This window comes from Neophocaena asiaeorientalis, unplaced genomic scaffold (genome assembly GCF_003031525.2).
Source record: "Neophocaena asiaeorientalis asiaeorientalis breed wild unplaced genomic scaffold, Neophocaena_asiaeorientalis_V1.1 scaffold7, whole genome shotgun sequence".
In the NCBI taxonomy this organism is placed as follows: domain Eukaryota; kingdom Metazoa; phylum Chordata; class Mammalia; order Artiodactyla; family Phocoenidae; genus Neophocaena; species Neophocaena asiaeorientalis.
The window spans coordinates 13738517-13765205 of NW_020185337.1; the positions used below are offsets into that span (position 1 = coordinate 13738517).

The following is a 26689-nucleotide window of genomic DNA, read 5'->3' on the forward strand; positions in this document are numbered from 1 at the left end:
TTTTCCCCTTTGAGTTGCTTCTATAAAGACTTTTGGTAACTTGCTGTATTTGAATTTGACCCTTTCAACCCCTTGCATCTTCTTGAAATACTTCTTTTGACTGCTCTGAAATCATATTCTCCTTTCATGTTTCCCTCCATCTCTCTACCTCTCAGATCTTTTTTTCAGTCTCCTTTTCTGACTCCTCTTTTTCTTTACAACTCTTAAGTGTTGAGGTCTGAGAGCTCCATCCTGAGTCCGTCTCTGGTCTCTATCTATGTATTAAGGCTTCCGCATGTATTATTTCAGTTGTGTGCCATGACTCTGATTATCTTTTTTAGGTAATCTCATTTAGTCCCGTGGATTGAAATTTCGACTCTATGATGCCTCCTAAATTCAAAATTTCAGCCTGAAATCCAGAATCATATAGTCAACTGCATATTTGATATCTCTACCTGGAATAGGCTGTCCATGACAGAATTCTTGATTTCTCTCCCTTCTTCCTTCACCCCAAAACTCATCTTCTGCATCCCATCCCACTCATTTTACCCCGTGCACTTCACCATTTCTCACTGAGCTCCACTTGCCTTCATTCTGTTCCTTATAAATGCCACTGTACTTTCCACCTAGAACCTTTGGTTCTTCTGCCTGCAATTCCCTGTCGCCAGAAATTGACCTCTGCCTTCTTAACAGGCATCACTATTGCGTTACTCTATCATAACTTCTTAGATCTTGAAAAGTATATTTCTTACTTATTTCCTTCCTCCCTCCCTCACCTTCTTCCTTTCCTGAATTCTCTCATTTTTATTACATTGTTATACCCTCATCCCCTTTGTTCATAACACAATTTAATGTAGCAGAGAATAAATAAATATCTGCCAAATGGCATGGTTTAGTCAACTTCTCATTTTTCTAACTGATCTTTTCTGAGGCTACCGCAGAAAGCTGGAGGGCATGCATATCCATGTGAGAGTGAGCTACTACTTTACCTAACATTATCGTTATCTAAAGTTATCTAAATATTTGAAATATTCTGTGCTAACAACTCTTGCTTCCTCCTGAGACTGTGAATAGAATTATTTCCAGATGGTCCTGAAGTTTCAGCATATTGCTACAGTTAACAAAAAGCTTTTGTAAATGTTATATTAACCACTAAGGAACGTGTGCTACCATTAATTTGTGTTATGAGTTCCTGTTGTTAATGGTAGAATTTGCCTGTACATGCATTTTTCTCCTTAAAAATCATATATAATAATTAGAGTACTGGTTGCAAAGAATCACAGATTCCAAAGGATTGACGTTGCAGTACTCAAAAACATGTTAGGTATGCCTCTTAGCAAAGAACTAATTTTCAGAAGTTATGGAAGTATTGCACTGTTTGATCGTAAGAAAAATTTCTTTTAAAAATCTCCTAAAACAAAGCTAGGAAGACCTGGGTTATTGTTGTTAGGGAGTATATAAAGTGTAATTCATTTATCTTTTTCTTTTCTTATATTTATATCAAATAAATTAATGGCAAATTCTCTTCAGAACATTATATTTCTCTTCGTTACTATGAATAATAATATTATGAATAATAGTAGCAGCATATTACATTCAGTAGTACAGTATTTTTTGAAGTTCTTTAATGTGAACATAAAGAAATGTTTAACATCAATATTCCTGCTATTGCCTTCATTATTTCCAGAACATTTCCAGGATAGAGTATTTAAAAAATCATTTGGGCTCACTGTAGTTTGACTGAAGGAAGGTAAAGATTGCTTTATTGATTGGACCAGTGTATTAATCGAAGAAATAAGAAAGGTTATCACAGAACATCTGAAAAGTTTTAAAGAAAATGGGATGGAATTTACTAAAAGTCTCTTCCACCTACCTGTAAACAGGTAATTTAAATGAAAAAGACAAACTTAAAATCACCAGGAGGAAGGAGTTAACCAATAAAGAATTCAAGGTCATAAAGTATACTTACTTTTTCTTTACAAGAACCTAGGGCTATAGTTTCTTTTGCTGCTTGCCAACTTATACATGGTTACCAGGGAAACTTCCTGTTCTAAATTATGCTGCATGAAACTTACATGTATTCTCTTAATTTAGACCCCATATTTAGATTCCATTTAAAATAACTAGGATGTGGTAGGAAGGAGTTCTCTAATATATCATTTAACATTTGTAGTTTCTTTCTTAAAAAGAAAAACTTTGGTGGCACGTAAGTGTAATGCTGTAAATCAATACATAGCACGTTTAACCATCTCATAGATCTAACCAGTCTGGTTTCTTTGTCTAAAGAGAATAAACTAGGCAAAAAGCAATGTTTTACTTTGAGTGATTTTATGTATGAATATTAAAAAGTATACCACAGAGTGTAGTGTTTATATGGTATTTCCCTTTTGTATCTCTCGTGGCAAAATATGTGCTGGAGATTTGTGGGCATATTTTCAAATGGGAATAAATATTTGTAGCGTCTTAGAGAATATGGTACTTCAGTCCTTTATGAAAACCTTGTATTCAAGTATTAGAGATGTCTATTCATTCACATCTTTGTTCATTCAACAAGCACATACTGTTCACTATCAGGTACAGGGCAATGGGATAAACACAAAGGATCCCAAATCAAATGTTTTACCCACTCTCAAGGAGACTAGCAGGAAGGATGGCAATAAATCAATCATCATAGTACATTGTGATAAATTCTATAAAAGGGAAATATACTAGGGGCCAGGGGTCATGGTGGAGGAGCATTCAGATGAGGTGGTAAGACCCAGGACCATCTGGGTTCTTCCAGGATCTGGAAGAAGAAATACATTAAAGACTTTTTAAGCCAAGGAGTAACTCAGATGATCAGACTTGCATTAGAGAATAACTCTGATCGCAACGTGGCGGCTGATGGGGATGAGTCCAGATTAGAGATAAGAACACAGTATGCTTGGGAAACCTCTGTGTTGAATTCAAGTTTGGGTGATGAGAACCTGAATGAAGGCAGTTGCAGTAGGAATATCAAGAAGGGATGCCAAAGGGTGTTGACATGGCAATGATTTGGAGTCAAAGAATGTTAGAGAGGAAAGAGACTGTAGATGGTGAACGCCTGTATTTTATAGGTTAGGAAAAGATAGCCTAGAAAGTGATGCTTGCATATAGTTTAAAACTTAGACGGAGGGGATATTGTCAGTGGTGAGTATGCAGTATTTTCAGGAGCATTTTGTACACTGGGTTAAAATAATTAAAACTTTCTGTAATGGTTATAAATTATGAAATTATACATTTAATTTCTTTCATGTATATTTGACACTTTGAAATTGAACAAATCAGAAACTAAAAAGGTAAGGACTGATTTTTAAAAAATCAAAGCTGATTAAATCAGATAAAAATATTTCAGCAAAGGGTGCCCCTTAAGAAACCTGATATTTTTCAGAAAAATATTTTTTAGAGTTCGTTTCTGACATAAATTTATAAAATCAGTTAATGTCATCTAACATTTTCTTAACTATAACAATATTCTTAATGGAAAAGATAATGGAAGATTGTATAATTAAATGCATATTTGAACCTGTGGTTATTCTCTTCCTAGTATTACTCATAAAAGTGACCATCTGGGTAAAGCAGAAATGTAGTTTACAGAACCCTAGCTGATACCTTGACCCTTTAAACCCATAGCTGAGATTTAATTTCAAAATAAGTTATAGAAAAATATGATGACAAAACATCAAAACAACATCTCTTTTCTTTCCCCATTGAAAAATAACTAAAACTCAGGATGTATTACATATCTGGCCTCTACTAATTTAGGACCATTTTATAATCATCAATATCATAATCATTCAGTTTTAAAGTACTTGTGAAATGCACAGAGAAAATATGAGTATTCCACTGACTTGTGAGGAGGGAGTTTATATTATATAATGTTATGACACTGTTAATTTACTTTGGGACCGCATGAAGGTCCTTATACATCGTGTTTTTCTAAACACCATAAAGTACATACTTCAGGCTGTAGGCATTGATCTTAGAAAGTGCAGTAATTTCTTTATTTGATTATGACTCATGTGCCTTGCATAGATTCTCACACATAATTGTTTCCCTACTACATTTTTGCTAAATAAATAGCTTATGATATTTAACTTTAGGCACAATTTTAAGCATAACTCACTTAGTATCACTATAATAGACATTGTCATATTCTGTCTCAGCATAAGATATCTAGTAATTCCCAATGCAGTTTAGTGCAGTGAGTTTTTAAAAATTAAATGTCTTTTTATTGGAAATCGTTGCTGGAACATGTAATTAATAACATACCATGTTGCATTAAATGGAAATTTATGTATTTTTTTCAAAATATATGCTCATACTAAAGAAAGGAGGGCAGAATATAAATGTCAGATATTCATCACTGCATTTGTTTTGAGACCACTTTATAGGAATTACATTGCATCAACCAAAAGAGATTTATATATGTTTGGATGAATTATATTTGTCATTTGCTAAATATTTTGTAAGCAAGGACAAAAGTTTAGAAAGTGTTTTCAGGTTAAAAAATAATTTCTTATCAAAATAACAGGAATTTGTCAAAAGGTTTGGTTTTACCTTCAAAATTTATCCAGAATCTCGCCTCCACTCCTTTCACCTTGGTCTAAGCTACTGGCATCGCTGGACTGAGTCATATTTCCTAACTAGTTGATTTCATCGGAACAGACCAGGCTTTTGCAGCAATGACTCTCAACTCTCCAAACCTCACTGGCTTAATACAAAAAAAATTCGTATATCTTTTTAAAAAAAATTTTATTGGAGTATAGTTGATTTACAACGTTGTGCTGGTTTCTGCTGTACAACAAAGTGAATCAGTTATATATATACCTATACCCACTCTTTTTTATATTCTATTCCCATATAGGTCATTACAGAGTATTGAGTAGAGCTCCCTGTGCTATACAATAGGCTCTTATTAGTTATCTATTTTACATACAGTAGTGTGTAGATGTCAATCCCAATCTCCCAATTTATCCCTCCTCCCCTTCCCCCTTGGTAATCATAAGTTTGTTTTCTACATCTGTGACTCTATTTCTGTTTTGTAAATAGGTTCATTTGTACCATTTTTTAGATTCCACATATAAGCAATATCATATCACATTTGTTTGTTTTTATTAAATTTTTGGCTGCGTTGGGTCTCTGTTTCTGCACGTGGGCTTTCTCTAGTTGCAGCGAGCGGGGGCTACTCTTCGTTGCAGTGCACGGGCTTCTCTTGCTGTGGAGCACGGGCTCTAGGCACGGGGGCTTCAGTAGTTGCAGCACGTGGGCTCAGTAGTTGTGGCACGCAGGCTCTAGGGCATGCAGACTCAGTAGTTGTGGCGCGTGGGCTTAGTTGCTCCATGGCACATGGGATCTTCCTGGACCAGGGATCAAACCCGTGTCCCCTGCAATAACAGGCGGATTCTTAACCACTGTGCTACCAGGGAAGTCCCTCATATGATATTTGTCTTTCTCTTTCTGACTTACTGCACTCAGTATGACAATCTCTAGGTCCATCCGTGTCGCTGCAGTGGCATTATTTCATTCTTTTTATGGCTGAGTAATATTCCATTGTTTATATATACACCACATCTTCTTTATGCATTCCTCTGTTGATGGACATTTAGATTGATTCCACGTCATGGCTATTGTAAATAGTGCTAAAGTGAACCGTGGGGTGCAAGTCTCTTTTCAAATTATGGTTTTCTCCAGATATACGCCCAGGAGTGGGATTGCTGGATCGTATGGTAGCTCTATTTTTAGTTTTTTAAGGAACCTCCATACTGTTCTCCATAGGGGCTGCACCAATTTACATTCCCATCAATGGTGTAGGAGGGTTCACTTTTCTCCACACCCTCTCCAGCATTTATTGTTTGTAGATTTTTTGATACAATTTTATGATACAATTCATATATCTTATTCACAAATGTCTACTTTATTTTGACAAGATGAAAGGGGCTGGGGACAACTTCTTACAGTCATTCAGGGATCCAGGCTGATGGAGGCTGCACCATTCACTGTCGCCAGCTGAAGCAGTAGGTGATGAGACTGGAGAATCCTAGAGCATAAAAGTGACACAGGCCACTACTGCTCCCATCTCATTGTCCAACCCCAGTCCTGTGGCCCCGCTAACTGCAGAGGGGCTTGGAAATGTACTTCTTGTATGCCCAGGCAGAAAAGGGGGACCGGGAACTCCTGAGCACTGATAATGTCTTTACACCTGTTTGGAAGATCAAACCCTTCCTTGCTACAAGACAATCTCAGTAGAATGGTAAAACGATTATTTTAATGTGTCAGATCATGTCACTCTTCTGCTTGAAATCATTGAATGGCTCCCTATTTCACTCAGAGGGAAAACCAGTGTCCTTACTATGAACCACAAAGCCTAACATAGACCCCCCTGCATGGCTCACTCCCTCACTTCCTTTAGGTCTCCTTGTTAGAGAAGCCCTTCTTCATCACCATTCTTTATTTTTCTCAGTGGCACCTACCACTCTTTGATGTACTATGGTTGTTGGTTTTGCCTATTTATTGGTTGTCTCTTGACTACTAGAATATAAGCAACAAAAGGGCAAGAACTCTGTTTACTTCACCCCAATGCCTAGAATGGTGCCTGACATGTTAGGACATGAATTAATGGATGAATGAATGAATGGGCTGCCCCTAAGAATTGTATTGAGAATCTCATTTTCTCTGTATAGTTAACTTGTTTGTCATATATTATTCTTCAAGAAACATATTTTCTTTTTTTTTTCCTTGATTTTTTTCCTTGTTTCTGAGGGTATCGCTAAAATTAGTTATACACAGATTTGCCCCATGCTTAATGGAATCCAGGTTGAAAACAGTAAAAATAAGAAATCAAGGGAAAATCTGGGGGTACATTTACTTTATTCAGAGATTGTATCAAGGGGAGCAAACCTGCAGGTCAGCAGAGGCCTGATTTGGGGTGATTTTTTTAAGGTAGCTTCTGAGCCGTAGAGAATCATTAATAGAATATAGAACCATAAATGGATCTTTTTCTTAGCTTTATTTCATTTATTCCTAGAATGGGACTGTATCTGATTGTTGAAGTAAGAAAAGCTTATCACTGCCATTTTTTATACTAAAGTCATATTCCACCAACTTAAAATTATAATTGTTTAAGATTTCTAGTAAGCAGTTCCTAACTAACATAATGACTAGAGAGAAATATACATTCCTTTAAATATACACGCTTACATTGGTAGAGTTAAGGAGTACGTCTTTATTTTATAAAGGGAAGGGGTTAAAGGTAACATGAAAAATGCTGATTTGACTTTAATAGTTGCAAAACGAAGAACGTTAATATCCTTTTTAGTTCACTTGACAGGAGATGAACTGTCAAAGAAGGGAAGACAGAAGGGAGTCTGGGTGAATTATTTGCTAGTGTGAGACTGATGATTTATTATGCCTGAATGAAACTTGAGTTCTTTGCCAGGGGACAGTCTAATATACCAGAACCAAACCCAGGCATTGACTATTAGCAGGAGGTCTTGAAAACAAGGTAGTGATGGGCTGGTGCTTATAAAGGGCTGGCTTGTGGGAACTGCTGGAACTCCCTGCTGCTATTCCGTCGAATTCCATTGTGGTCATCTTGCTTTTTTTTTTTTTCCGTCTGAGGCATAACGAGCAGGCTGTGTGCAATGGCAGAAAAGTGACAGGGGGTGATCTTTGAGAAAATTCTCAGCCAGATTCCATCATATATACGTGCAAATGGTAGCATTTATTGCCCATTTCTGAGGACAGGGCAGCTAGTATTTTTAGGCAACTGTTTCCTAAAGTAACAAGTATCTCAGAAGTAATAAACCAATGTTCCTTTGTATGTCAGAGTTCTCCAGAGGAACAGAACCAATATGTATAAACAGATTTTTATAAAGAATTGGCTTACATGATTATGGAGGCTGAGAAAGTCCCCAGATCTGCAGCCAGCAAGCTAGAGACCCAGGGGAACTGATAGTAAAGTCCCATTCTGAACTGAAGGCTTGAGAAACAGGAGAGTCAATGGTATATGTTCCAGCTCAAGACTGATGTTCTCAGCTCAAAGATGGGCAGAGAGAGCTAATTCTCCCTTACTCAGCCTTTTTGTTCTCTTCAGGCCTTCTAAGGACTCGGTAAGGCCCACTGACATTGGGGAAGGCAGTCTGCTTTACTAAGTCTACCTCTACTGATTCAAATGTTAATCTCATCCAGAAACCTCCTCACAGACACACCCAGAATAATATTTAACCAAATATCTGGGCACTCTTTCGCCCCATCTGTTGACACATAAAATTAACCATCACATCCATGAAAGGTAAATTACTTTTTGGCGGAGAGGGAAGGTTTCTGGGTAGAAAATACATTCGCATTCTTGGGTCTCTTATAAACTAAGCTATTCCTTAGAGTATGAGGACTCATCTCTGTTAAATGCCAGTTCATCTGGCATTTCAGACCTTCCACTGGGTATTGTAGTTGTTGCATTCTAAACCGCCATATTGTTTCAAATGCACATTTAGGTAACTAAGGGGGAAAATACAGTCCACTCAAATGATAACATAGTTTCTATCCTCTGCTCTGGTTTACACTACAAGATCTCAATCCTGGCTGCATGTTTGTACTATCTAGGGGAGCTTTTACAAATACTCAGCCTTGGTCCGCCATCCAGAACAATTGGATTCATTGGGGTGAGACCTGGCATCCATGTTTGGTAAAAGTCCTCCAGGTGATTCCAATGGGCAGCCAGGATTGAAATCCCCTAATTCCATAAACCAGAGTTGATGTTGCAGCCCTTTACTGTGAGTTGCTTTCTGCTTAAGTAGCGCCCTGTGCTGTGTGTATTGTCTGGTAGTCTAGAGGTCCCACTTCACCTCCTTAGATTGTAATGTCTGCACTTTGTCAAATGCCAATTCTTGGGCTCTCAGATGCTCTTACAGGCTATGTTGGCAAGTACTTCAAAGTTTCTCACCTCTGTCATTATTTCACAAAGTCTGTCAGTGGCTGACTAAACACTCCCCAGGTCGTGATGGTTGGACAACTCAGGGAACCTCTAAATTTAGCACCTCCAAGTCCAGATTAAGCTTGGATTCCATCTCCTGCTGAAAGAAAATTAAAACTCTAGTGTTGCATGACAATGTCAGAAAGCAGAGAACGGTGTCTTTGAGGAGTTTGCTCCAGTCCTGTGGAATTTGGAAAATTCCAAATTCCAAATTTGCTCCAGTCATTTAGAAAACAAGCCTGAGGAGTATCTCTGTAAAACCTTAATTTCTTTGTCCTATACCTTGATTATAGAGCTTAGCAGTCATTCATCTTAAGAGTGACTGACTTTCTTTCCCATATCACAGGATACAAAACGTATCTCTTGCTTCTGGCATGATCTTTAGTCATACACTCAGGGATCTATCCAGTGGCCTAAAACTCCATATCATATAAGCTCACACAGGAACAGTGATAAGTTTTTTTTAACCAAAAAACACAGACACATGACAAGAAAGAATGTGCATATAAAGATAATGGGGGAGACTATTTAAAAATCAAGAATGACCTGGAAAATAAAAATTCATGTAAGTCTGCATACAAATAGACATAAGAATAAAGCTGCTATTTATCTGTGCTGCTATAACAAAATACCACAGGCTGGGTGGTAGCTTATAACAGAAATTTATTTCTCATGGTTCTGGGAGCTGGAAGTCCAAGATCAAGGCACCAGCATAGTCAGGTAAGGGCCACTTCCTGGTTCATATCTAGCAACTTCTCACTGTGTCTTCACATGGTGGAAACACTAGAGGTCTCTCTGGATCCTCTTCTGTAAGGCATTAATCCCATTCATGAGGGTTCCATCCTCATGACTTCATCACCTCCCAAAGGCCCCACCTACTAATACCATCACCTTGGGCATTAGGATTTCAACATGTGAATTTGGGGAGAGGAGGGACACATAGTCAGACCATAAAAAGCATACCACAGTTCTTAAAGGTAGATGTTCAAATAAAATACAAACCTAGATTCTGGACATGATAGACCATTGTGTCTGTTATTGACAGAACTAAATAATAAAACAATAAAAACCAGATCAATTAAAGAAAAGGCACTTGTGCCAGTTTAAACTAACTGAACTGTTTGTGGGGGAGCATATACATCAGTTTAATTTACAGCAAGGGTGTGGAATAGAAACAACCACCCAGATAGTAGAAGGATCATCAGTATTGTCCATAAAGATGACAGGAGGGATATATAGGGAATGTGAAGCAGTCCCGAACCACTGAAATACATGGAAGAGTATCATTAACTGATTATGGAAAGTAAATGTCAGGTAGCACAGATATTAAAAGAGGAGAGGTTGGTGAGTGACCTTGGGAAAAGTGATAGCGAGAAACAAGAAGAATGACAATCTCTTACCCTTGTCCTGTGAGTCAGGAAGATTGATGACAGAGGCACTAGGCCCACCCTTCGTTAGCAAGGGTTATTACAGAAAAGAAGTGATGTTAATTGAGAATGAATGACGTGGTGGAAGGAGCTTTGGGAGCAAAAACCAAAAGGTAGGAGCTTGTCAGTATAGAGAGGGGATGGTGTAAGGACTGAATAAGGGGTTGAGGTTGGGTATTGGGTTTGGAGAGTGGTAGAACTGAGCTAAATTAAAAATCTAGACTAGTAACAATAAAATCAATACCAATAATAATAGTTAAAGTGTATCAATATCAACAAAATGTATCAATATCAACAATAATAGTTAAAATGTGTTGAGCACTATGTTCCATGCAGCATTCTAAGCATTTACACATACTAACTTACTTAAATTGCATATCAGTCTATAAACTAGGTACTGTTATTGGTCCCAGAGAGAGGCTACATAATTGGTCAGGATCACATGACTAGTGAACACTAGGGCTGTGATTCCAGCCCAGGTAATTGAGCTACAAAGCCTGTGCTCTGAAGTATGAGAATGTGCGCTTAGGTGTGAAAACAGCTGAAAGCAGTTGTGTCTAGATGACAGTTTTTTCACAAAAATCATGCTTTTTGCAAAGACAGTACTATTCTAAATTTAGGAAAGTTCTAATGTAATGTACACTTGATGAAGAAAAAGGCTGGTGTGTGGTCTACCCTTTTGGGAAGTTGTCTGGTGAATGTGGATGAATCAGAGTGGGAGCATCCAAAGGAGTTCTGGTTAGAAGGTGGCGAGAGCTCTGACAGCTCGGAGTCTCCATCTCATGCCGGGTATACCTGTCTGGCAGATCACAGAGCCCTCTCCTCAGACAGTACTCTTAGCATGGTTACACCAGCTTCAGTTTCTCGGACTTTTCCCCTTTCTTCGATCCACGTTATTTACCCCCTTACACTGACATATTCTTTTCTTGGTTATGTCATCACTTAAGTCTTTGGCCTGGGAAGCAGGAGTCTTTTTAATTTTGCAGTTTTCTTTCCTGTGATCTATTTTGTATTGATCTCATAGTTTTTACTCTCACAATGCAATCTTATTTCCAAATTAGTAGTCTGCCTATGTGTGTAACATACAAAGAATAACAAAATCACTGGGCGAAAGGGGATCTCAAGAGGGTACCTAATCTGTGTCACAACCAGTTGGCAAAATCGTTCTCCAGTTTTTAGGAAGATGGCTCCCTGCATCCTTATACCGTCTGTTCCTTCCCCAAATATATGAGCAGTCTGACTTAATCATCCGAATGGTTAGCTCTAGACATTTTTATTCAAGTTAAAATCCATATTGTGTTTTGCTAGCTGTCTTTCTCATACTTGTGCCTGTTGTGTGTGTACAGGAACACATACACATGGTCACAAACTGTCGTAATTCAGATTCTGGATATGTCCAAATGAGTGAATTTGGTATCAGATAACTTTTCCCCATACAAGGTTATAGAAAAGAGCACAAGCTCTGGAGGCAGGCAGACCTGGATGAAAAGACTCTGGGTGACCCTGAAGAGCTACTTTATCGCTACCAGACTTGGTTTTCTTTTCTGTAAACTTGGGATAAGAATAGTATATAGCTCGGAGGGTTAAGAAGATTTTTTTAAAAAGTATGGAAAAATTCTTACTGCTATAATATGTATTATTTAATATTAAACAACTATAATCTTTTTCACATATCACCTCCACTGTTTAATATGTGACCTTAGACAAATTACTTAATATGACAGAACTTCAGTTCTCCAACTTTTTTTTACTGGAGTATAATTGATTAGTTAATTTACAATGTGTTAGTTTCAGGTGTACAGCAAAGTGATTCAGTTATACATGTACATATATTCATTCTTTTTAGATTCTTTTCTCATATAGGTTATCACAGAATGTTGAGTAGGGTTCCCTGTGCTATACAGTAGGTCCCTGTTGGTGATCTATCTTATATGTAGTATAGTTTTTATTAGTAGAGTCATATGACTTCTCTTCAAAGCAATACTGTTTTTTTTTTTAAATAAAAAGAGGGGGGGGGGGGGCTTCCCAAACAGTACTAACCATGTACGTGATCACATTGGCCTGATCTGATCTGAACAAAATGCCACCCCAAACCAATATGTACTGGGGATTTTTTTCACATACGAACACCTGAGTGTTTTAAGTTCCCAAATTAGTAACAAATGATAGTCTGCTTTCATTGGGCACTTAATCTTGTTGTGAGACACAACTTAATATATGTAAAACAATGGATAAATAAGCCATTGCTAAATCTTCATGACAAATTGCAATTCAAGTCTCCCTGTTCTTATTTTACGAATGAGGATGTGAGAAACTTGCCCAAGTTCCCACAGCTAGGAAGGGCCATGAACTTGGAACTCAGGCCTGGTCTGGGCTGTTCTCATTACATCAGCTGCTTTTCAGCCTGTGCAATTTTTATGTCATACAGGACTTTTTGGTATATTTTGGGTTTTTTTTCCTTTTTTTTTTGATTAATATGAGATGTATGGTTCTTTGTAGCATATGAAAAAATTATAACATTTTAGAAACTATATCAAAATACCAATTGTGTTTTTAAATTTAGGAAAAGTGATAGAGGTAAAGGAAATGTTCTCTGACAAAACTAATGGACACCCCAGTTCTAAAAAGTTTTATTGTTTTTCACTTGGTTATGTGAAATTTTATGTCATTTGTGCAATGTTTTATCCGTAATCTACTATTACGTACCTTCTGGGGCAAAGAAAATAACTCACTGTCATCTCCAAACTGCCATTCCTTTTACAACTGCAGAATACCCTGTGGAGATGGTATATGCCAGGCCTTTTTAAGACTTTACAAAGACTGGAGACCAACTGCTTTCAAACAGAAATATTTACTGAGAAGCTAATCCATGTATCAGAGATCTGAAGCAAGAGAGCATAACTAACAGCTGAAAAATAGGGCTTATTTACTGGAGAAATCTGCAATGAGCCCAGGGGGAAGTTCTCTAATTCTAGAAAGGATGTGTTTAAAAGGACAGGCCAAGAAATGGAGTGAGATCGAATGATACATTTGAAGTAAGAAGTTGGACAAACCGACTTCAGTTAGTGAATATTAATAGAAGCGAATAAAATGGGCCCTATTATTACAATGCATCATATGATCTTTAATCAGAAGTATTTGCTTATCTGACTGGGAATCTTGGCCTGTGCTCAATAGTATGTAGTAATGCAGGGAAACATAGTATGTGCCTGGCATAATTACATGAACTTTTCAAAGTACTTCATTCCTCTGAGAAGTGTAGTGGGGACCTTCTTGTTACCACTAGTGATCATGCTGCCTATTCAGGGAATGAATAAGCTGGTAATAGTTTTTATTCAGGGTCAACCATTGAGAGAATTAAAACAACTAATGAATTAATCGTATGAAAAATTAATACTGACCATGGAGGTTTCCTAGGAGCAAGTTGTGCTTGCTGTTTTTGTTTTTGAATATTCTAATGTCATAGAACAAAAGTGAAGAGAAAGGGCCCGGCATGTAAAATTCATAGCGCCACTTGTATTTTTAATATATGCCATCACTTAGTTCTCTCAGCAACTCTTCAAATTGGGTGTCATTATTACTTCCTCTTTATAGATTGGGAGATGGAGCAAAGAAGAGGGAATGACTGAAGCAAGACCCCAAATGGGTCTCTGATTCATATTCCATGTTCTCATATGTTCTCTTCAATCATGGGTTTTTCACAGGGTCCCTGGAGTTTCTATCATCCTTAAGTCAGTTTTCAGAGCACAGAGTATACAGACACCTCCCAATTTAAAATTAGATTATGCCTTTGTCGTCGGGAAAGCGGAGACATTTGACCTCAGATACGAGTGAACAGAGCAGGAGGTAGAACCCCAGCTTGACTCCCAGCTGCGGCTGCTCGGTAGCGTGCAGGGCAGGCTGTGGTGAAGACAAGGAGGTGGAAACGCCTTCACCGGGAATGTGCTTGGTGATGTGGGTAAACCAATGTAAACCAAGGCATTGTAAAGCAAACACAAAAAATTCAAAAACGGGGAAAACTAATCTGTGGTGTTAGAAGTCAAAATAGTGATTACACTTGGATGTTGTGAGTAGTGACTTGAAGACAGCATGAGGGGGACTTCTGGGATTCTGGTAAATTCCTCTTTCCTGCTCTGGTGCTGTATGGGCAAATGGGTTCGATTTATGTAATTTAATGAGCTCTACATTATAATCCGTGTGTTTTTCTAAGTGTTTTTTATTATTTATTTCTGTTTTTGTTTGTATATAATGTCTTTGTTTCTACATTTTCTGGTTCTTAGGTTTTACTCTTTATCCTGTTGTTCCATGTCTTTTTTTAACTATATGTGTGTGTGTGTGTTTATGTATTTATATGTATGTCTATGTTTGTGTATATATATATATATATATGCATATATACGTGTGTATATATGTGTGTGTGTGTATATGTCAAGCCCAGTTGGACTGCATCTCAACTTTGTGGCTGAGGACCAGTCACAGAAGACAAATCTACTCTGAGGAATGCAATATAAACATCAGAGGGTAAAAATAATAACACTAATGCTTTCTGAGTGAAAGGAAAAATATCAAGTACAGAACCATTGAAGGAAGAATTTATTTAGGTGATATAAGTAAGCAATTTGATTTTATGAAATATCATTGTCTTCAACACAGAAAACATTGAAGGCCGAGGAAAAATGTGTTTTGTGATTGCAGCCTATCAGGGTTGAAAAACCCTGTGATCTATGTGAGGGAGTTGGACTGCGAAAAGAAACAGACTGTCAGGTGGGAGCTATTATCCTAACAAACAGTTCCCTTCCAGAATGCTGCCCTTCTGAGACACTATATTGACCTCACTCTCTCACAATTAAGTCATTAATGGCTACTGTCTCCCCCATGAAGAAGTCTTCAGTGCAAGTGCTATTAGACTTGGAATATGCCACAGAAGAGTGGAGATCTTAATATTTCTGGAGTAATTTCAGCATAGGTCACTGACTTTGAAAATCTGCCTGAATGTGACCATCTCTATTAACATTTCATCTTTTGATAGCTTTCTTGAAGATGAATACTTAAGAACAGGTCACCTCAATTTAACATAAAGTTATACTTGTATCAGGAGAAAATGAAAGAAAATTATACCATTGTTAAAGTCATGAATTCTAAATGGAATTTTCTCTTACCATGAAATCTAAAGATAAATGCAGGGACATTTCCCAGCAAAAGGAAGAAAGGATGCAACACAATGTTCATAAAGCACAAAGAAGCAGCAAGCTCTCAAGAGAGAAAAAGGGCATATTTTGCTCAGCTACATAGTGAGAACTTCAGTATTCACAAGTGAACTTCCCATTCGTAGATGTTAAAACAGAGGGGGACAGGGCAGAAATCTTAGGCAAGCACATCTTTATTAAAATCATGTCTTAGATATTTGCGGTACAACAGGTCCCTGATCCCAATTTCCAAGGGCAAATTTTAAGGCAACTTGTAAGGAGAAAGTCAAAACCAAAAGAAGAGGCTTCATCATTAATTATCATTGGGTGAGTCTATCATCAGATTATATTTTGAGGAAGCTAACAGGAGTTAAATTCCGAATGCTCTGTACCGTTGGCAGCAAAATATAAGATATTTGAGTAACAATTGTCATTAACCAATTTATGATCCTTTTATTTCAGTGAAGCATAAGGGACATGATAAGAATTTGCTATAAATAAATGACAGCTTTTTGAATAGGGGCATTTTTTTTTATATTTTAAAACAATAGAATGGGCCAAATATCCTTGTAAATTACATTAATGAGATGGATTGCTGCTTTTAATGGAGGCTCTGTGCTCTATGCTGTGCCTTATGCAGATTTGCCAGTTAATAAGCCTGAGCAGTGTTTCTGTTTGTGGAAAATGAATCTGAAACGATTGTCAGATTATCTGTTTGGCCTGCCTGGCTGGTGTCTGGAATGGCACTTTGCTAATGTTCTATTACTCAGTGTCATTAACCCGTACAAATGATTGAAAGGTGAATTTATATGTGTACCATGGGGCTCAGCACAGGGAACACGATGCAGTGAAATGATGCTACAAAGGATAGAATGAACCATTCATTCTGGATTTCCATTCTTTAGTCTTCATGTCCTCACTAAAGAAACATAAGATATTGAAATAAATGGAGAATGATGAGACAAAACTATCACCTAAAAATCACAACTTAGTATTGCCTCAGTGGTTGGAAAGTTATATAGTTGAAAAGTGAGTAGTCATCTGTCTCTCATGATTCCCATATTGGAGGAATATTTGTGAAAAAAAGTCAGATAAAAACTTTAGAACTTATTTCATACACGAATATTTTGGAAAACTTAAACAGAAAAGTAGAACTTGTGATGGAAATGTGAAATGAAAGGCCTCTCACTCCTTCATCACAGGAATTTAATTTATACTTTTGTGGATTAATTAAAATACTTTAGAATGCAAAGTATTTTTTCTTTAAATAACATATCTATGACAGACTATTACAGCAAAAACATAAAATGGAAGCTACCAAAGATTTTTCATTTTGATCTTTTTGGTGAGTTTTGCTTAATATTCCTTCAGCAGATATTTTAATATACACCGATTCTTTAAAATTGCAGTCTCTGTAAAGTTTGAATAGATTTGTAAATAGGTTGTGTCCTTATCCTTAAGGAAATAAACAGAAACTATGCAAAATATGCTCTGACTCTGATTCCCATTATCTGCAGAGCTAGATTTTGTTTAGATTTAACAGAGATGTTTGAGGCCTTTATTTATTTATATTTATAACAATATAAAATAAATATAATAATATATTATTTTTTTTAATCCAATTTCAAACCAAAATCAATACTCTCAAGGAAAATCTTTTTTTCTGCTTTAAATTCAAGACTCCTCACCACTGGCTCCCTCATTCTTGGCCCTCAGAAATAAAGAGTTTTAAGTTTCAGCCATTTTTCCTATATTTAAATTTAAGAAGCTGTATGAAAAGTATTTTTAAATTTCCTAATTTGGCTTCATTTTACTTGGATAATGGTTTCCATCTTTGTATCTTTTCTTTGACAAGGTTAAACATAAAAAAAAATTGTTTCCCGACATAGCAAGAACTTTTTCAGCACCATTAATCTATCTTGTTGAGAGATTAAATATTTCATATATTTTTAAAAAACAAGGCAGTTTCTTGCAATTTAAAAAGAATAATTAGTAATTTCTGCTTAGCTGAGCAAATAGACCATAAGGGTAATTTGGCCTTGCTAGAAATGTGTTTTCTTTATCATCTCTATGAAATATTTATCAAACCAGAATGTTGCTTGTTTTCCTGCTCTAGTTATAAATGTGTGTTAAGCATAAAATTTGATAAATATCTGACCCATCTCAAAACCTATTATGAAATAGCCTTACTTTGTTTTGAGTCCTCACTTTATTCGCTCTTATAATTTATTGCCATCACATATTGCTGCAGTTTTTTTCCTGGCCCTTCTCTCTGCCCTTTATTATCCATCAGCTTTCCTTTATCCCCACACTAGAGCTACTCAAGGAGGGTTCCCACTTCTAGGGCAGTATCTCATTCAAAAGTGCAGTCCCCATCTTCCCTAGTGTTGTGATGTCCTTGTGGTGTGTTCCATCCTCTGCTGACCAGGCAGTACCAGCTAAACTGATAAATGGATCCATGTTACATTACTCACTCATCCTTCCCTTTAAAATATTGACCCTTCCTCAGAGGCCCTCCTGGAAACAATACTTTATGCAGTGAATATTTGGACACAGGGCTTCACTTAACTTTCACATAATTTTGTGGCTTTTCAAAACAGTTTTAGAATCTAGGCAGCAGTTTTGGTCAACTATGGGATATGTTGCTACAGAATAATGATTGTAAATTCCAGGGACAATCTGAAAAGAAAATAAATATATATTGCAAAGCTCCTATTCTCTCTCTCCTCTCTCCTCTTCTGTTTATATCTATGATTGTTCTTTATGTGACTCTCTTCCCCGCCCCCCCCCACACACACATCGATCGCATTTCCTGGAATCCTATGCCTTCTCTACCCTCCAAAAATAGTGTTATTGCATTAGTTATCTATTGCTGCATAACAAGTTACCCCAAAATTTAGCAGCTTAAAACAAAAACATTTTATAACATTTGTAAACAATATGTTTATGCAGGTTCTGAAGATCAGGTATCGTGGATGAGTCTAGTTGGTTGGGTCTAACAGAATCTTTCATGAGGAAGCAGTCAAGCTAACAGCAGGGACCAGAGTCATCTGAAAGCTTGACTAGGGCTGGAGGGTCTGCTTCCAAGTTGGCTACTCCAAAGTGTGTCAGTATGCCAGTTTTCATAGTTAAGCCTCTTTATTCCTTCATTTTTTTAAAGTTTATTAATTAATTAATTAATTATTGCTGTGTTGGGTCTTCGTTTCTGTGCAAGGGCTTTCTCTAGTTGTGGCAAGGGGGGGGGGCCGCTCTTCATCGCGGTGCACGGGCCTCTCACTATCGCAGCCTCTCTTGTTGCGGAGCACAGGCTCCAGACGCGCAGGCTCAGTAGTTATGGCTCATGGGCCTAGTTGCTCCATGGCATGTGGGATCCTCCCAGACCAGGGCGTGAACCCGGGTCCCCTGCATTAGCAGTCAGATTCTCAACCACTGCGCCACCAGGGAAGCCCCCATTTCTTCATTTTTTTGGGAGACGGAAGTTATAGGCAACAATATGGCTTGAGAAGCTATCCTCTGACAGGGATGGATAATATAGGGAGTCTATTTAAAATAATTCATCCTCTTCCCCTCATGAGTGTTCCGAAGTCCTTATGGCCATTTGTTTTAAATTTTTTATTGTTTACTTAAAATGGCCTGCAAGTGACCCATACAGTTTCATTTGGGACTCTGTGCCATGGTAGTAGGATGTCAGGCAGTCATGTGGTTCTCGGTGAAACAGGCAAACCACGCTGGGAATGCATCGCTGGGAATGCATGTTCGGCCTGGATCATCTCTCTGTGAAAAGCTCCAAAAGAATTTCTTTTTTTATTATTTAACACCTGATTATATTATTTCATGTGAACATCAGAACTCTTCACTTATTTTTCCCAAAGTTAAAACATAGCGCTTAACCCTATTCAGAATACTAATAAATGTCCTAAGTTCTGAAAATGATTCTTTTATTTATTGTTTTAAATCATTATTTTTTTTTTTTTTTCAGTTTCACAACTTACAGGAAGGATAGGTGGGAAGATACTCTTCAATAGATTCAGGTTGAAGCAAAAGCCAATTTGGAATTTTTTTCACGTTCATGATAAGAAAGTAAGGCAATGACTTTTAAGAGAACTTCAAACAAATAATTCCCATAAGTCATTACAGTTACAAAATGATGTGAATTTATTTATATTTAAGAAATGCATCTGTGACATTTGGAAGTATTATTAGTGAAATGATGTCCTATATTTAATTATACTTTCTGTAGATAATGCATGAGAGTACACGTATTATGTTCACGAGTTAAAGAATTTAAAATACTACTATTTTAGATTCTCTTACTTTTCTAGCTTAAAAAAAGCCTTTCACGTACCACACAGGATACTGTCAAATAGCGATTCCTAAGGCTTGGAAAGAAACTTCTCTAATCAGACTCTTCTTAATAATGCTGTGCTCGACACTTGTCATCTTTTAACTGTCTTTAACTAATTCTCATGTCTTAAAGAAAGATGGAAAGGCTTGCAAATGCTAAGATTAAAATGCCAGATGCAGCACATGAATCAATTGTAAATGACAAAAACGAACAGTAACAATTTCACTTTGGTAGGAACCAATTCATTATTATGCAGCCTGCCGGTGATGTTCCAGCTCCTCCCGGCAGCCCTACTTAGCCTTCTCCAAGTATTTTCCTTAAAAGTAAAAGCAAAACAGAGCTTTTTAGATGAGCCTTATGCTGTAGTTCACTATCAGTAGTTTCCACATCGACCGTATTAGGTCACTAAAATGCGATGTTTCTTTGCATCCACACATCCAGTGCTTTTCTGTGATGTGGTAGAAATGGTACCTGGTGAATAATAAAGCTCTATGTAAGCTCATGTTTTCACCTTACATAAAAGTACTTATACTGATGAATTTCATCTTCTACTTCCTGAGAATCCTCATTTATAATAATCATCAGCAATCATTTTATTAAAATGCTCCTTTATTGAACTGAATATTAGTAATTTAATAATATGGTTGTAGAGTTTAAAAATACTTAGGTGAGAAACCTCCAGTTTGTTTACATGTTTCTTTCCCTCCCTAGACTATCCCCAGAGGGCAGAACCTGCTTCTTATTCATCTTTGTGTAGGAAGTACCCAAAACTGTGGTTTGAAAATAAGGAGTCAGCATAAGCCCGTTGATCAAGTGAATGAATGGTTAAACAGATGTAAATGTTGCTCTAAGACTTATGCCTAAGATTTACATTTACAGTGATATAAGAGTTACAATCCCACATTTTCTTAAGCCCCGTCACGGTTTCGCTCTGTCTCAAAAGTCATGTAAGTCACGGGGATTATTTGTAGTTTCGACTTGGAGGATTTTGCAATACTAAGATTCTGTAGGCTTCCAGCCGTATCCTTTACTCCATCTGCTATTTTCCTACTTTCCGTTAGAGTGGGTTTGTGCATCCTTCTGCTTCATGGTTTGTCACCTGAGCATCAGCCTCTGTTTGTGCCTCATCTGTGTCCACCACTGATTGCACACTTGGGCCTCTTGCCCTTTGAATCGGAAGAGGCTGGTGTCTTCCTAAGCTGAGACCTCTCCTGCCCCTACTGCTTCCTGAGAACCCTTCCTCTTAGCAGCAGAATGCTTCTACACATTTACCTGCTCCACCGTCCCTGTGACCACTTGTCCCAGGACAGAGGTGGTAACTGGATCCTGCAGCTTGGTTGCCACTCCAATCACTGGCTTTATTCATCAGCCCTTTCTTTAGCCCTCTATGTGACTGGAAGCCTGGTTTTTCTCCAACGTAAAAGCCCAGGGTTTAGCTGGTGGGGAGCCACAGCATGTTGGAGGGTGGCAGCCGGAGGACTACCTGCCCCACCAGAAACAGATCAAATGATCATTGGAGATTTTTCCAGGTTTCCTGTTTAAAAGGCAGACAGATCAAAGGCACTGCCACCCTCTAAGATTTGAAGACTAGCAGAGCAAGTCCTTCACCCCTCAAGGCCTTCACCCCTTTGTGACCCCTAAATGTTCACCAACTGTGTGTTATTTCACGTTCAAGTGCCTGAATGCATGTGGTGACTTTGTAGTATGCGATTTGAGTATCCACCTTAATCAAGTAATCTGGAGAATCAAAGAGCACACTTACATATACATGTAAATTTCTTGAATACACTTAACGAGAGAAAGGGCCATTCATTAATTATTTGCATACATTGGAAGAAAATCATCTGCATAAGTTGTTTTTAAATTTGTCACCTAAACCCAGGATGCTTGCTAGTAATAACTGTATTTTTTCGGGAAGGGCTAAAACATTACAGATTTAATTCTTACTCATATCCAGAAAGCTTTATCTGACTTTCCCTTAAGACAGTTACCTCCTGTGTGTTTCCATATTATAAGAACTTACCCTTGAGCTAGGAATTTCTCCTGAGGATTTCATTATTATATTCAAGGTTAACTTGACTGTATTCTCCACTATAATGTTTTTAGGCCGATAAGGGCCTTTATGGGCAGGGAAAGGGTCTTGTTTATGATTTTATCCCTAATGCCTCATTTAGCACCAAGAACATATTTTTCACTCAATAAATACTTCTTGAATTTATAAGTAAAGCCATAGTGTACATTATGCCATTATCCTGTGACTGGTTTGAGTGTTTTATTTTTTGTTGTCTAAATTTATAATTATTTTCTGTGTATCCACTTAGGTATAATCTGTTTACACATTCATATGTCAAAGAGAAGGTATTCATAGAGAGAGAGGGAGGGAAAGTGAGCAAGTATTGAGGAAATATTTTACCCATTCAATAGCAGTTTAAAAGCAGCACTAACTGTTTTTGAATGTGGTTATATTTTATGTTAGTACAGCATATCATCTTCTTTCTATTCCCTCACCTAAAAAACCCCAAGGCTCTATCAGGTTGATTGAGGGAAGAATTGTGGGAATCAGTAAACAAATAAAAAGTCAATAAGTAATTCCAAGTGCCAATCACATAACCACAAGATAAAAATGAGAAGATCAAAAGGGACAAAGAAATGTTTCCTCTTATTTGGCCAAATTCCCACACATGAAAGAACATCTTAGGTGAGGAAGCAGCCTGATTTTGCCAGCAGCGTTACAAGCACCATCGGTATCATCACAGGCATCAGCTCTGACAGACTTCCTCCTGTGTGGCAGGCACTGGGACCGACAAAGGATTAAGAAAAACACTTGATTTGAGCTGTGCAACTGCAAGCTGAAGGTGACTTGCCCAATGAAAGACCCAGTGTTTTCGCTGGTGTTTTTTTTAGTAGAAAAAGACTCAGTAAACAACTAAACTGACTAGAAAATAATGAGAATGTATTGTTTTCATACTACCATTAATCCCGTTTTATCACCTTGAGATATTTCTAAGGTAAAACTGAAATTTTATTTAGATTAATGTGAATACTTGATTCTCTCTCTTCTGGATGTTAATTGTATTTTGAATGAGCCAACAAGAATTTATAATTTTACTTAGGAGAATATTGTCATATCGTCATTTTTTTATAATGTGTTCATAATACAGTATTTTAATCACAAAGAGAGCAAAAATTTCTTTCTCTGATTTCTCTCTTCTGACATCTATTCAACTAATTTCTGCCTCTGCTCCAAATTGTTAAAGGACTGTGTCACATCTTAACTTCACAGGAAGATCAGTCTAAGAATATGTGAGGTATTATAAATTTCATGCCTTACATTGTCCTTGAAGGAAGAGATATTTTGCTTTAAGAAGTCTTCTCTTCAAGGTTTTCTGAAAAAATAAACAGAGGACCTGTTTACATCATCAGAGTACTTAACAAAGTGAAATAGTTGTCACTGTCAATAATTTAAAATTAATACTTATCAATATTTTCTATGATAAAATGTGACTTTTCAGAATGTAATATGCCAAAATATCAAAAAATATCTGAAATATTTTAAACCATCTGCTGTGCGTGTGTAGAAAATATTACTCTGTTTATAATTTTTGTAAATAATAAGAATCTTTTGTCTACATGTGGTAGATAGAATTCTAAGATGGCCTATTCCCTCTGGTATATACACCCTTGTAGAATCATCTCCCATTGAGTGTGGGTGGACCTATGAAAATGATGGGATGTCCCTTCCGTGATTACGTTACATTATTTGGCAAAAGAGATTTTGTAGCTGTAATTAAGGTCCGTAAACAGTTGGCATTGACTTAGAAGAGAAACAAGCAGATTGCTAACTGTCTTGGTTATTCTACAAAGAAAAATTATTATAATATTATTTAAATTAATATATAAAATATATTTATATATGTTTATAATTATATTTATATATTATATATAAATGTATAATAGTATAACATATATAAAATAATTATAATATTTTAAATTTAATATTTACATATGCATAAGTATAAATGGATAGAACTCTTCAAAAAGCAAGTTTATTTCAAGGAAATATGAAAAACACACTTTATCCTTAATCGCCCCCAAAAAGTTTGAGTTTTGATACCATCCATCCAGACAGTTTCAGAAGCAGGCTTGTAAGATGTACTTACCCACAGCCAGCCCTCATGGAGGGGGGGGGGGGCTCTCTGGTCACTTGTTACTCTTACCCTTTTTTAAAAATGCAGATTTCTTGTATTTGATCCAAAGAAAAACTCATTTTCACAAGAAAGAAATGGAATCTGAATCTAGTACCTGTCAGTAGATTTTGACTCATTGGCTATTATGAAAAATAACTTCAGTCACTGTTTAAAATAGTTGGTAAAGTGTTTAATGTTATATGAATTATAGTTCATACAAATTCTTAATCCATGAGTAAGTAATTATGGTACTTATGTAGAAAATTATTGAAAATACTTAGATATTTATAAGATTGCTAGCTGCTCGCAAAGTTGAGAACAGCATTGTTACTAGTTCACCACACTGTATTGCAATAAACGGTATCACAGTAAATGGCTGCTGTTCTGCATGAAGAGTCTTCTGGGGGAATTGTTTTAGACTACCCTGGGGTCACATGATCTACCACCATTGCAACGTGATGTGAGTTAATGCCACATTCAAGACCCTTCATTTATTTCCAAAGGAACTGGAGCCCACATTAACTGCTCTGCCTCTAATTCTGTTATCCTTGATAAAACTGGGGGCAGAGACATTAACAAGGTTGTAAGAATATTTATAACTTATAAAGAAGTATATCAAATCCATTGTAGTATTGAACTGGGTTGTAATTATAGTCTATTTGTATATATTGATTGTATTTTGTCCATTTACAATGTGACTTATGGGTCTGATATATTCTCAGTCAATAATACGTGCCTAATCATTATTGAACCAAAACAGACAATGGCAGGTCTGGAGCCAGTATAGTCTGATACCCTGATGGGCCTTTGGGGACTTTTAATACACTTATTACTGGAATGATACAGCGTCAATCTACTGAATGACTGTGCATTTTGATGTTGTTTTAATCTTCAGGTACGCACCAAAGTCAGTTCTTAGGAACATAAAGTAACTATTACAATGCCATATGAAAGGAATTAAATTGAATTCCAGGTGTATTTCACTATACTAAATATAGGAAGGGATTAGTGATTTGAAGGGAAATTCAAGAGTTGGAAGGAGCAGGAAAAACACTGCACCATTGTAGTACTTTTGCCTCTAATGGAAGATAATTTTCAAATGGAACACAGGGTTCCTTTTAACTGTAATTTTTTCTTAAAGTAGATGTAGTGAGTAAATAACCCAGGAAAATTCCTAGGTGGTTAGCTGGGCTTAAATGAGAAGGTGCTAGGAATGTCCACATTACTTTTCTGGAATTATAAGAGAAGTTGAAAATCTTTTAACAGCAAGCCAAAGGAAATTGTAATTTTAGAGTTCATTCATTCATTGATTTGTATATTAATGAATAAAAACTTGGAGTAAAAGACAAACTAATGGTTATAAATTCCTGCCATACCATTTAAATTTGGGGGCCACTGTGAACTTCAGTGTTCTATTAAATAATACAAATAATAGTAGTCACTCATTCAATCATTATGAGGATTAAAGGAGTTAACGTGTAAAGCTAGAGTAGGTACTCAATAAAATTAAATCATTGTTATTTATTTAAACCAAATCTTTTGTGAGTACTAATTACCTGTCTGACAGAGAAGATCTATTTTTGTAATCAACCTACTCTGAAACAATAATGGTAATTTTGAAAGGCTTTAGCAGAGATCTCATTGAAGTCCTTTCCTTCTTCAATTGGCTCTGGTAGGAGGCTATATATTTTGAGGTTGAGAAGGGAAAAAGGAGAGACGAGTTTTATAACTTTAGGAAAAAAAAAAAGGAAGAAATGGAAAAAGCAAATTGAAACTATGTGTTAGCTTTTGTGGAAAGCAAAACAGGTATGTAAGGAAAACGACAGAAAATTCTATTCTCATGTTTGTTTTCCACCTGACTGAAAAATCATTCAGCAAAAATGCTGTTGGTAGAAAGATGTGGTATAGACATTCTCTAAACCATCTTTTTTTTTTTAAACATCTTTATTGGAGTATAATTGCTTTACAATGGTATGTTAGTCTCTGCTGTATAACAAAGTGAATCAGCTATGCCTATACATATATCCCCATATCTCCTCCCTCTTGCATCTCCCTACCACACTCCCTATCCTACCCCTCTAGGTGGACTCAAAGCACTGAGCTGATCTCCCTGTGCTGTGTGGCTGCTTCCCACTAGCTATCTATTTTACATTTGGTAGTGTATATATGTCCATGCCACTCTCTCACTTCGTCCCAGCTTACCCTTCCCCCTCCTCATGTCCTCAAGTCCATTCTCTACGTCTGCATCTTTATTCATGTCCTGCCCCTAGGTTCTTCAGAACCATTTTTTTTTTTTTTTAGATTCCATATATATGTGTTAGCATATGGTATTTGTTTTTCTGTATCTGAGTTCATTCTGTATTACAGTCTCTAGGTCCATCCACCTCACTACAAATAACTCATTTCGTTTCTTTTTATGGCTGAGTAATATTCCATTGTATATATGTGCCACAACTTCTTTATCCATTCATCGGTTGATAGACACTTAGATTGCTTCCATGTCCTGGCTGTTGTAAATAGAGCTGCAATGTACATTGTGGTACGTGACTCTTTTTGAATTATGGTTTTCTCAG

At 36.8% G+C, this 26689-nt stretch overlaps 1 protein-coding gene across 2 annotated transcripts in view; it reads left to right on the forward strand.

Moving 5' to 3' along the window:
- The window catches only part of UNC5C (unc-5 netrin receptor C), a 389709-nt gene that overhangs the window by 56980 nt on the left and 306040 nt on the right, over positions 1-26689 (forward strand). The gene's annotated exons all lie outside the window — the stretch shown is intronic.